Source organism: Labeo rohita, chromosome 18, assembly GCF_022985175.1.
Source record: "Labeo rohita strain BAU-BD-2019 chromosome 18, IGBB_LRoh.1.0, whole genome shotgun sequence".
NCBI lineage: Eukaryota > Metazoa > Chordata > Actinopteri > Cypriniformes > Cyprinidae > Labeo > Labeo rohita.
The window spans coordinates 6,754,919-6,768,464 of NC_066886.1; positions in this window are offsets into that span (position 1 = coordinate 6,754,919).

Genomic DNA, 13,546 nt, shown 5'->3' on the forward strand with positions numbered 1-13,546 from the left:
TTAAATGAAAACAGGTTTAACTTTTTTTTTTTTTTTTTTTTTTTTCTTCATTTCATTTCACACTTTCAGATCTTGCTGTTTTTATATTTGTTATACTATATGCTGTTTTCTTTGTAACACTTAGATTGTGGGTCTGTTTTTCTCTTAGCTGACTGCACACTGTTATTAATTTATATTTGGCACTGTCTGCTTGAACCATAATTTAAAGCTATAATAACTGTAATATTCTCCGTTTTGACTTGTTGTGCCAAATTCTATATATCAGCTGCTGTATCCTGTGGGGCTAGTGCCTTTTATGATTGGTTCAGATGTTAAACAACTAGATGCTGGTTTGGTTCTGAAAAACATGTTACTGCACTTCCTGTGTTTATTTGTTTGGCCTGGTAGATTCCACGTCCCTTCCTGCCAGGGTGGGGTTTAGAGGTAAAATAAAACTCAATAAAGCATGTTGCATCCCCATGAAGAAAGAAAGGAGATAGAGAGAGTTCAACCCGTGGGAGGAAACTCGGTGTGTTCAAGGCTTTTCTCTTTGCTTCTTTAAATTCTTTATTTATTTATCCTTGCAGTCTGACTGTCTCTCAGCAACCACTGCATATGATGTGACAGCATGAAGCTTCTTTTGGTGAGATCTCTCTTTCTTGATATGTCAAACTGACATATACATACAACTTGGCCTGATGCCGCAGTATCCATTGCTACCATGAAGAAAACGAGAGAGAGGGTAAACGGAACAAAATCTGCTAAAGTTAGGGTTTAGGGTCATAGAGGATTTGAAAAATCCTAAAGAAAAAAAAAAAAAAAAAAAAGATGTATCAAGAGTTTGACAAAAATGGAGTGTTTTTGGAAATCAATTCTCATGTGTAAATTTATACATTTTAGTTTCATTTTCAATTCAGTTACATTTTAAACTAGCAGTCCGGATGAAGAGTGCATGAAAAGTGCCAGAAAAACATGTGACCCCCATGACCTTCACAGCTCTGAAGGATAAAGTTTGTTGGTTTCCAGAAATGTTAGTAGTTTGCAAAACTTTAAATGACAGAATGCTAATCTTCTGGTCTCTGACACCAACAGATTGGATTCTTCTAATATGGAAAAAGAGTGATTTACTGCAACTCCATTTTCTGAATTCTTTATTGTACTACAGACAGAAAGAAGCTCTGGCCAGCAGCTTTTCCTCTCTCTGGGATTCTGTAGCTTTAGTTTGACTGACATTGAGCAGATGTGTCATAGCTGATACACTTGGAAGGGCAAACAGAGCTCTGAAACAGAGCCATCTATTCTTGTTGGAGAGCATCACAGGGACATTGTGCTGCATTCAAAACAGTAATTTAGTTTTATGAGGCCGCTTTCCACCCTCTCCCAGACCCTTGGTATGAACATATTCCAGTTTTGGCTGCTTTGTCTTAAAGATGCCTGGGTAAACACCCGCCTTGAGCTGTAATGCATATTAATGGGTTGCAGATTTGTCCTCTGGTACAATATCATTCGCAATGCTTCATCCTTTTTAAGACTACATTCCATTGTGATAATACGTGATGAAATGTACCACACATGCTTAAGAGATCACACTGACGTGAACAGGGACCTTGGTTAAAAATAATTTTTGTGACTTTTTTTCCCATGTTGAATCAGCTGAATGTGCTCACAGCCAAGAACAGCACAATGTTTGGTCAGTTATTGCCCATATTTTACTTTTTAAAGGTCTTTTTAGACAGTGATGATTTTTAAAGTTACAGCGCATTTACGTAGTAAATTGAACTCCTCCATTTAAAAAGGTCGAGGAATAATTCATTTTAACTAGCACTTTGTACATTGAAACTCTAGAAGTTTGAAGTTGGTGGATGGATGGTTGGATGATCGGTTGGATGGATGGATGGATGAATGATCGGTTGGATGGATGGATGGATGGATGGATGGATGATGGATGGTCAGATGGATGGATGGATGGACGGACTGATAGATGATCGGTTGGTTGGTTGGATGGATGGATGGATGGATGGATGGATGGATGGTTGGATGGATTGATGGATGGTCATATGGATGAATGATCTGTTGGATGGGTGGATGATGGATGGATGATCGGTTGGATGGGTGGATGATGGATGGATGATCGGTTGGATGGATGGATGGATGGATCGATCGATCGATGATGGATAGTCTGATGGATGGATGGATGATCGGTTGGATGGATGAATGAATGATCGATTGGATGGATGGATGATGGATGGACTGGTGGATGATCGGTTGGATGGATTGATGGATGGTCAGGTGGATGGATGGATGGATGGATGATCGGATGGATGGATGGATGGATGGTCGGATGGATAGATGGATGGACGGATGGACTGATGGATGATCGGTTGGTTGGATGGATGAATGGATGGATGATTGGTTGGATGGATTGATGGATGGTCATATGGATGGATGATTGGTTGCATGGATGGATGATCAGATGGATGGGTGGATGGATGGATGATCAGTTGGTTGGATGGATGGATGATCAGTTAAATGGATGGATGAATGGATGGATGATCGGTTGGTTGGATGGAAGGAAGGATGGATGATCAGTTAGGTGGATGGATGATCGGATGGATGAAAGGATAGCTGAACTGTTGGATGGATGGATCCATCTATTCAACCAACCATTCATCCGTCCATTCATCTGCCCATTCATCTGCCCATCCATCCATCCAGCTAACCATCCATCAGTCCATCCAACTGACCATTCATCAATCCATCCATCCAACCGATCATTCATCCATCCATCCATCCATCCATCCATCTATCCATCTGACCATCCATCCATTAGTCCATCCATTCATCCATCCAACCATTCATCCAACCAATCATCCATTCATCTAATTGTTTATCCATCAGTCCATCCATTTATCCATCTGACCATCCATCATCCATTCAACCAATCATTTATCCATCATCAATCCATCCATCCAACTGACCATACATCAATCCATCCATCCAACTGATCATCCATCCGTCTAACTGATCATCCATCCATCCATCTACCCACCCACCCACCAACTTCAAACTTCTACAGTTTCTACACTGCTTTTGCTCTCAAGTATGGGTTTTCAGGTACTCTTTTCACCTCTGGTTTACAGTTTTAAAATGTTATGGGCGACATTATAGCATGGCATGCAAAACTTCAGACAAAGCTGTGTAGCACAGACGTGGCATTTTACACAAGCTCAAGCTGCCGCGTGATGAATCACAGTGCTACGTACTGCAGCACATGATGAAAAACAAAACTCGCTGAGATCAACACACAGTGGCGGGTTGCCAAATAAGTACACACCCACAACTGCTCCTCAAGGAATGTGGCAGAGTACAGTAGCCTCAGAGTGCTCTGGCTCTGATCTCTAGCCTAAATAGACAGTCCTTTTCTTTTCTCTTTTTTTTCATTCTTACTTCATCCTGTATGTGTGTGTGGCAGGTTGACCTGAGGGAGCGAAGGAAGGAGAAAGACAGGGAGAGGGAGGGAAGCAAGGAACAATTTGTGTTCATATCTCTCCTCCATCTTCACATCAAGGACACTGCACGCCACTGCTGATGCTGCCGTCGCCATGGAGACTAGCGCTAGTTGCCTTGGGCACCATAGGGATTGCAGGTGATGAAAGCGCTGCTTGAGCCACATGAGGTTGAATTGGCCTTTGACCCTATGCTGGTTGGTTCAGCAATATCAAATCACCTAGGATTAAATGTTCCTTCCACAGAGACCATGAAACATGGTAATAGATAGATAATATGAGGAAAATTAAGTTTTTTGTGTGTGTGTGTTATTGTCATGGCAGTTAAGCAAATGTTATTTACAATGCTCTCATTAAAATCCCACTCTTTCATTTTTCACACAAAATCAGTATCTCAAAATACAGTGCAAAAGTGCTACATTTATATATATGTATATATGTATATATACTATCCCTTTATTGTTTTTATTATTATGATTATTATTATTATTTTAAGGAAATGATACTCTAAATAAGAAACTAAATCTGCCAGCAGGTGGTGATAAATTGACTCTTTATGAGTCATTCATTTATTTGATTCGTTCAAAACGTGGATTCATTCAGGAATGAAGTAAATGGCTCTCTTTATGAATGGGCCTTTGAATCATTGATTCACACGATTCGTTCAAAATGCAATTCGTTTAGAAACTAAACACTGCTGTGTTGCTCGGAAACATGCAACAATTCTGCTAGGGTTTCAAAGGTAATATGTTCTCTGCAAAATTGAGCAAAAACACATAGTGTTTAAAATATAACACAGTATCAATATCTTATTTACTTAACTGTTGTATAAAATCACATTTAGGCTTGTGATAGATTGGGACAAAATCAGCACTTGTGTCATATTGCTCTTGCTGCCCGTGTGATACCATGCGATATGTGATATATTTAAATATGAGACATATATATATATATATATATATATATATTGCACCACTATTTTGAATTTTAGAGTATAACTGCATTTATGGAGTTGTTGCCCTGCATCATATTTGTCAGCAGTCAACTGTATGAAATATAAGATGATGTACAGGTCTAGGGGCGGGGTCAGCGTGTTAATTGCGTTAAAATATTTAAATTGCATTATTAATTGACTAATTAATTAAGTTAACGCGTTAAACTGACAGCCCTAATATATACATGAAGAGTTCAGATGCAAAAGCCTCTAAATCCATCTGACGTATTTCATTAAAATGAGCATTTCTTTTTGGCTACTTTGTATAAGTTTCTATGTAAGTACTGGTACTTCTGATTGGGCTGAGGTAGTAAAAGTATTTGGACGTATACTGTGTGTCAGGAGCATTCATTCAGTATCATTATCTCATTTTTGACCCAGATGGCTTTTAGCTGGTTTTGCATTTGAACTCTTCATATATATATATATATATATATATATAGTTTAGCAACATTGCAGGGACAGAAATTGTACTGACTATCATTCGCTACACAAGAAAATATTTTTGTGGCCTAACTTCAGAAAGAAAAATTCAGTATAATGTGCTGTTTTCATCCTTATCATTGTGTGTTTATTTATTTATTTGTGTGTAAATACTCTTTGAAATGGATCTGTCGGCGGGGGGAAGGAGAGCAGGTCTGGAGGGTTTTGCTGTGTGAGGACATTCGGGAAAGGAGGAGTTATTCCTACATGGGCCTCGGTGATAAGACTCTGTGTCTAATATGCGCCACTGTGTCCAAATCATAAAGGGACTTAGTGAAGGCTTTACAGAGCAATCCTCTATCCCAGCAGCCTGCCTCACCGAACCAGCATAAATAACCCTCCTACCATTCTGGTCAAGTCAGGAAGAGGAATTCAGTAAGGGTAGAGATACTGTGTGTGCATGTGGGTGTGTATTTGCAAGTGTGTATCAGTGGTTTTGCGTCAGGATGGCATAAATAAAGCCGCATGGACTGCTGGTGCATTGTGATTTACTCACTGTGTACATTTGGAGATGGTGTGTATTCAGTATTGGCTGACTGCTACAAGCTGAGGCCAGTAACTCATACCATTTAGTAAATGAAACAAGGTATAAGCTGCTGATATGTCATGTCATAAGCAAAACAAACACTAGAGTTTTGACCTCTGCTTGTGTTTTACCTCTATGCTTAAATGCAGTAGTTTAAAAAAATGTTTAGATGTTAGAAACAAGATGGGGTTTTTTACTGATTGGGTAGATTTATACTGAATACTGATGGTAGATTTATACTGAAAATTTTATACTGAAGAAATCCTGTTTCAATATTATAATCATCTGGATCTGGAATTATTGATTTTGCTTTTACGATTATGTTCCATGAAATTATATTGTAAATTTCCTACTGTAAATATATCAAAACTTAATTTCTTATTAGTAATATGCATTGCTAAGAACTTCACTTGGACAACTTTACAGGCGATTTTCTAAATGTTTAGTTTTTTTGCATGATCAGATTCCAGATTTTCAAATAGTTTTATCTTATATTGTCTTATCCTAACAAACCATACATCAATGGAAAGCTTATTTATTCAGCTTTCAGATTATTTATAAATCTCAATTTAAAAAAACTGACCCTTATGACTGGTTTTGTGGTCCAGGGTCACAAATAAATAAAGTAAATAAAGTAAAATTAAATATTTATTTTATTAATTTATTTTATTTCTTAGACAATATATATATATATATATTTTTTTTTTTTTTTCAAAATATGTGGAAAATAAAAGGATTGCATTAGTTATCTGGTGTTTACTGTGTTTAAAGTGCCATCACTGTGCTTTTTACTTAAGTACTGTATATTTACAGTTCATTTAACTGAAGCTTTTTCACTGACATTGAAAGGATGCAAATGCAGTAAAAAAAAAATAAGGAGTTGACAGAAGTACAGATACTGTTGCATGTGCTTTAACAGGTAATTAACGTAGTTATTTGGTGCATTTCAGATGCCGTCGCTAAAGAAGAATGAAACTAGCTGTGCTTTCTACGTGTGTATTTAGTTCAATTAACTGAATGTTTTTCATTTAACTTTAATGTAAGGATGCATGGTCTACGCAGTAAAAAGATGATTTCAAGAGTCGATATAGGAAAAAAGTTTCATCAGTAAGATTTCAATAGCAGGGACCGAGAATGAGAAAAGAAGGGAGAGTGTCAAGGGCTCGTGAACGAAATATCTGAGTGTAGTAAATGTCCACTTGACCTAAAGAAAGTGTACGTCCATTCCTCTTGAAACTGTGCAGACAATGTCTAACAAGCACAGCAGAGAAGGTATGATTCTGACTCCCACATCTTTCACACAATTCAGACCTGGAGATCCTTGAATCACAGCCACAAAGAGCCAAATTTTACCATTAGCCCCCTACAATGTGCTGCATTCAGCAGTGAATGAAAAAGCAGTTGAGTAGATTGGACATATTTGCATTTGCAGGCTGAACGGTTTTCACTGTAAATCGGCGAGTTTCAGTTTCAATAAAAGTAGAGCGGTGTTAAACGCAAAGGGGAACGGGAGGGTGGTTTATACGCCGAACGCTGCAGCACGGTGGCATTTTGTCCTTTTTAGGGGCACCGATTAAGTCGCTCTCCCATTAAATGGCAAATTCAGCCATTATGTAACAATTCATCAGCTTTAATAGTCGGCGCTTTAAAGTGTGCCAGCTTTGTCTCGCATTCACTGCTATGGCCATTTGTTTGTGGCCTATTTTACACCTCAACCGGCAGCACTGAGCTTAGATGGCTTGTATCGCAGAGGCAGCTTTTGTTTGTGCTGGCCCCCATTACTCCGATTTCACAGTCGCTTATGAATCACACTCACTAGGGAAGAAGAAACGGGGTCATGTCTTCTGTAATTACCCCCATTACAGGCGTCCGTAGTCTCCAAATGCCTCCTTGGGTTTGTTGTGCGCAAGTATGTGTGGATGAAAGAATAATACAAATGGGTTCATTTTACATCTGTACTGTTAGTGTGGTGCTTTTCAGAGTTTATTGAATGGGCTTTATGTATCATCACTATTACTGTTGTATATATTAAGTAAGGATGCAGTAAGTATTAAACGTGTAACTCGTCCAGAACTGTTTGTGCAACAATTCTGAATGAAACCTCAAATTATAAATGAGGTAGGAATTTGCATTTTTAAGGCATATCGTCTTAAAAAGCTGTCAAACTCATTTTCTAAACAATAATGATTTAATGATTTATTGAAGAATAGCTATTTTACATGTCATTTCGCTCATTGATAGCTCTTTTGGTCTTTGTTTAGGTATTTAGGCACTTGAATTATTAAATGTCTTTTCTGACTATGTCTGCGGCTTCACAAAAAAAAACAATTTACTCTGTACAATAGCATCCATGAGGACTTTCTGAGTAATTCTCATCACAATGGAGGCTCTATTGTGTACAGTATGTCTCTCTCTTTCTCTCTCACATATACTGCATTGTAGAAAAAAATAGATTTCTCTCAATGGGCGTTTAGGGTGACACTCTATTAGAAACAATGAGGGCCGCTAAACGCTCATTATGCTCCTCAACATCTATGTAAAATCATATCTGCCTTCGCACCATTGTGTCGTGTCTTTGGGACGGAACAAATTGAATAGTCAATCAATTTTCATCCCAAATTTTTGGTAACTGCCTCGAGTTGATAATAGAAGTAAAACACTTATCTAGGAGGAATACAATAGCCAAGACTGAATTTCATATCACTCCTGACATATACTGTATGAGTGATAACCATAATGCCATCGATGTGTTTCATGATGAGATTTTGTTATCGGCAAGCCCATACAGAACTGTGCGGAAAGTTCCACATTTTTTTGCTGAGTCTGAATGCCTGTTTTTCACCTTTGTCTTGCTTTTTATTCTATATTTTGGCTAATTTCATTACTGCGAATAAAAGTGCAGTACTCAAACTTTTTTGCAGCAATATTGATTTAATAACCGCTCTTATATATTCAGTTCACAAGGGTTTGTCAGACTGATTTGAACTGGTAACTCATCATTTTTAACTATTCATTAAAAGAACCAGCTCGTAAGAGTTATTTGTTTGTGAATTGGACTGCATGGGTTGTGCTGTATATTTTTAAATTAATAAAAAGAACTGTCTCTTAAGAGTCATTTGACCATGAAATCGGACCACACTTGTGTGGTTATTTGTTTTTGCATGCAGCCTGTGATAATTTTGTAGTGCGTGAATTGGACTGTACTGAACTGCTTGTAATTTTGTGATTTAACAAAAGCAACCCATTCATAAGAGTAATTTGTTTGTGAATCGGACAGCATGGGTCGTGCTGTATATTTTTGAATTAATAGAAAGAACCATCTCTTAAAGGGGTCTTATTATGCTTGTTCTCTTTTTGAATTTTACTCGGTGTGTGGACAAAGTCCAGTCCAAAGGAAGATATTTCGATTTTAAAAAAAGCTCTTTTCAAGAACTACAACGAACAGCTCCTTTGGACTACAGCGGGGTTTTTTTTTTGCATGCAATGATGTCACAATGCAGCCCATTAGAATATCATTCAAATAAATTCCGCCTGCGGAAATTCTAAATGTGGGTCGGGACGATGTGGGGGATTAGCCTAACTTTAGCGATGCAGCACGGAGAGCTGCTTCAACAAGCCGCAGCGCGGCGGGTATAAACAGAAGCATTGACTAGAGTAGCTGCTTCAGAGCCGTAACGCAGATGTGTGCAGTGTGTGGTAAGAGATTTATTCATCATACAGTGTAGATAGCTTCACTTATAACGCAAGTGTTTTTTAAAATGCATAAACTTGCATTAAAATAGGTTAGGCTAATCAGTGATGATGTTCTTTGATAATGTTAATATTAGGCTGCTTTTAGCCTTATGCTGGAGCTGGTTTCAGGCAATGAAACTAAGTAACGTTATGTAAAATAATTAAATAAATTAGCACGATAGTATTATGTATTACCGATCTCACAGGCTGAAGATAGGACCCAACACTACTATAGTGTTTTATTTATTCACCCTCCGTGCATCCTAGGTATATGAGACTTCCTTCTTTCAGACGAATGTAATTGGAGTTATATTACAAATTATCTTGGCTCTCCCAAGCTTTAGAACGGCATAGACGGGTGTTTCTCTTCATCAGTCTAAAACAAGTCAGTAATCGATGCTAATCTAGCTTGCGCTAACTGCTTTGGCAAGGGGCGTAACAGGACGGAAACACCGTCTAAGATGTTCGCCATTCGCAATGCAGTGGGACAGCTAACCAATCACAACACATTTCGTTTTTCGGAAGGCGGGCCTTCATTAAACCCGGAACTAATTGAGCCATTTGTGCCAGGCTGGGGAGAAGGGTATTGTAACAATGTAAATTATGTGAAAAATAATGCGTTTTTCGAACCACCAAGCATGAGAGCATGTTCTAGTACACCCCCAAAACAAAATCAAGAAAAGTAAAAGAAGATAATAGGATGCATGCAGCCTATGATTATTTTGTAATGCATGAATGGGACTCCACTAAACTGGCTGTATATTTGTGATTCAATAAAACGTACCAAGTCATAAGAGTCATTTGTTTGTGAATCGCACTGCACTGGTTGTGCTGTATGTTTCTGATTCAATAAAAAAAGTCTTATTTGAGTAATTTTTTTCATGAATCTATCTGCACTGGTCACAGCATATGTTTATGATTTAACAAAAAGAACCCACTCGTAAGAGTAATTTGTTTGTGAATCGGACTGCACTGGTTGTGCTGTATGCTTTTGAGGCAATAAAAAGAACCAGCTCATAATAGTCATTTATGTGTGAATCGACTGCACTCGTCATACTGTATGTTTTTGATTGAATAAAAAGAACCACCTTTTAAGAGTCATTTGATTATGAATTGGACCATACTTGTGTGGTTGTATGTTTGTTTTTGCATGCAGCCTGTGATTATTTTTGGTGCGTGAATCGAACTGTACTGGCTGTATGTTGGTGATTCAATAAAACGTATCAAGTAATAATAGTAATTTTTTGTAAATCGGACTCCACTGGTTGTGCTGTACATTTTCGATTCAATAAAAAGTAATTTTTTACAAGTAATTCTTTTCATTAATCTATCTGCATTGGTCATGGCATATGTAACCCACCTGTAATAGTCATTTGTTTGTGAATCAGACTGCAATTTTATTGCGTCACATTCAGAATAGACAGCAAATTGACGTTCAAAACTAAAATACTAAAATAATTTGTTTTTCCATGGTACTGGAAATTAAGCAGTGGGGGAGCTCTGTTACTCAAAAGCAGTGCAGGAAACACTGAGTTTACCCTGACAAATGCAATAATTTGCTATCTAATTTGTGTATCCAAGCAACATGAAAGGGACACTGAACGTGGCTTGATAAAGATACAACATGGGACACTTAATATACAAAAGAGGTAATGATTTAATAATCTATTTTGCTCTATTATTCTGTTCGTCATTCATTCTCACAGAAAAGAGAGAACAGATCTCATATTTCTGAGTTCCCTCATCAGGCCAGCATATCAGCGGATTCAAATTACACATAAAGCCCTTTGAGCAGCAAGTCAAGCCCTCAGTCTCTCAGGAATAGCATCCTCCCGTACGTAGTCCTTGCCTCCAACCAAGTAATCTCTCCGGAGGACACTGCGGTGACACAGCCTGGTAATTGCTTTCTGCTTAACCGGGTCCGCAGCTCTTGTAAAACAGAGCTTCATCTGCTGCAATGTAGGCATGTGAAACAAGAGACCAGAGAACTTTCCTCCAAACTAAAAACTCCTCCTCCCCGCCTCCCGAGACACCAGTGGGCATCTGAAGGACTGCCGATCGATATCTCTACTGAACGTGAGATCAATATTTCATTTTCAGGAGTTTTCTTTAATAAACAGAATCATTTGCAGGGCGAATATTGCATATGGCAGCACTATTATTCACATTAACACGCCACAAGGCCTGAACTCAGTCAGTTATTAGCCCTTGTGGAATAACAATACTTATTTGTTTGTTGATTACACGGTTGAAATGGGGTTGAAACCCCACACAACTGCGCTTTTGGCTGTGCTGTTAAAACCGTTCCTGAGTTGTTCTTTATACATCCCACAACTGTTAATGCAATTATTGACAATTTTCCATCATCTGTGTTTTCTTGATATACTGTTGTGATTTGCATCAGGACACCCACTTTGACTTTGTGTGTTAGACAGACATACTCTCATGATTTGCGCCAGTTTGTTTGTCGGCTAATTCACACAGATTGTAAATGAGATCGCTACTCTAGGAGTTGTAGGATTTACTGAAACACTCCAACTTGACAGCACGAGTGGGATGAGAGGGAAAAACAAAGGATTTCTGTCTTGGCGGGGGAAGACATATCCACAAACAGACACTCACACGGGCGATTGAGTGGACACTTTTAGCATGATGTTGTTTGCTGCAAGGGCCTCTGCATATCTCTGGCTCAGACTCAAATCAGAAACTCACTTTATTAAAAGAAAGCAGAAGAAATCTGGTACGTCCCCTGCTGTTTCTTTATTATCATTTGCAAAATGTGCCACACACTTCAGGCATATTAAAGGGGTAGTTCACCCAAAAGTGAATATTCTGTCATTATTTACATTACACATCCTTATGTTGCTCCAAACCTGTTAAAAACAAAAAAGACTATTTTTTTTGAAGCAGCCCTTGTATGACAATTCAGAGTGACCATGTCTGGACATTTGTAAATTTTATGGGTCTTGCTTCTGGTCTCATCTGTGCCAAGCTATTTTTAGCTGTACAAAACAGCTCGTTTTGCTGCTTGATATCGTATATTGTTGTGTTACCATATTATTTTAATGTATTATCTTAATTCTAAACACACTAGTTTGTAGTGCAAAGAGTTTTACCATTTACTGCACGTTGTATAACCATTTTCTTGTTGTAGGTAAATTTTGAGACAACTGTGACAACTCTTAATCTGCAGGGAAAAACACAGTTTTTTCATGCACCTGTCAAGTTTGAGATTTTGGGATTTTTTTAAGTGTTTTTTCAGACTAGTGGAAAGAAAACATCCAAAAGACACTGTTAAGTGTTACTTTTATAGCACTTTATCTAGTTGTGTCAATAGATTTCAATTACAATACTTTTAAAGGCTGTTTTCCCAAAATGAGCTTTTTCTTCTACACTGAGCCACATATCTCCACTTTAGTAACACTTACACACACCAAACTTTTTGTTCAAATATTTGTTCATATATAATTTGCATAATTACACAATTTTTTGACAAATTATGGAGTGACAAAATACCCCAAATTCCCTATGTAAAACATTTGGCTCTAATATGTCAAAAAAATAAAACAAGAATTTTGAAATTTTGCAAATTAGCGCATATTTCATTAAATAATGCCTCATTTGCATGTTTAAATCTATTATTTATATATATTTAAACTTGTAATTTTTTTTTGCAATTATCAATATAATCAATCAAATCAATTTAATTGTATTTTTTATTGTATTTTTTTAGGGCTATCAGTCGATTAAAATTTTTCATCTAATTAATTACATGATGTGTCGATTAATTAATCTAATTAATTGCTAAATTAATTTGACTGTGAAAATACCCACAAAATATTATTTAAAGCTATTTTTGTGTTAAATGAGAAAGTAACAAGTAGACATTACAAATTAGAAAGAAATATCTTATATTTGATTCAGCATAAAATTTAATACACAAACATTTAGGCTGCAACGGCCTAACGTAAACTATGGAACATAAAAGAAGATAATTTGAGAAACATATTATGTTCATATTATGAAAGTCATGGTAACTAAAACAGTCTTCAAAATATCTTCTTTTATGTTCCACAAAAGAAGGGTTTGAAATGACATGAGGGTGAGTAAATGATAACAGAATTTACATTTTTGGGGGTGAACTATTCCTTTAATGTTTTTGTTATTATTATTAGTATAATTTTGTTTGTTTGTTTTTGTCTTAATGAAATGATACTCTACATAAGAAACTAAATCTGCCAGCAAGTGGCGGTAAATGTCTTTGAGTCATTCACTCATTCAATTCAATTCATTGAAATGGCTGATTCATTCAGGAATTAAGTAAAT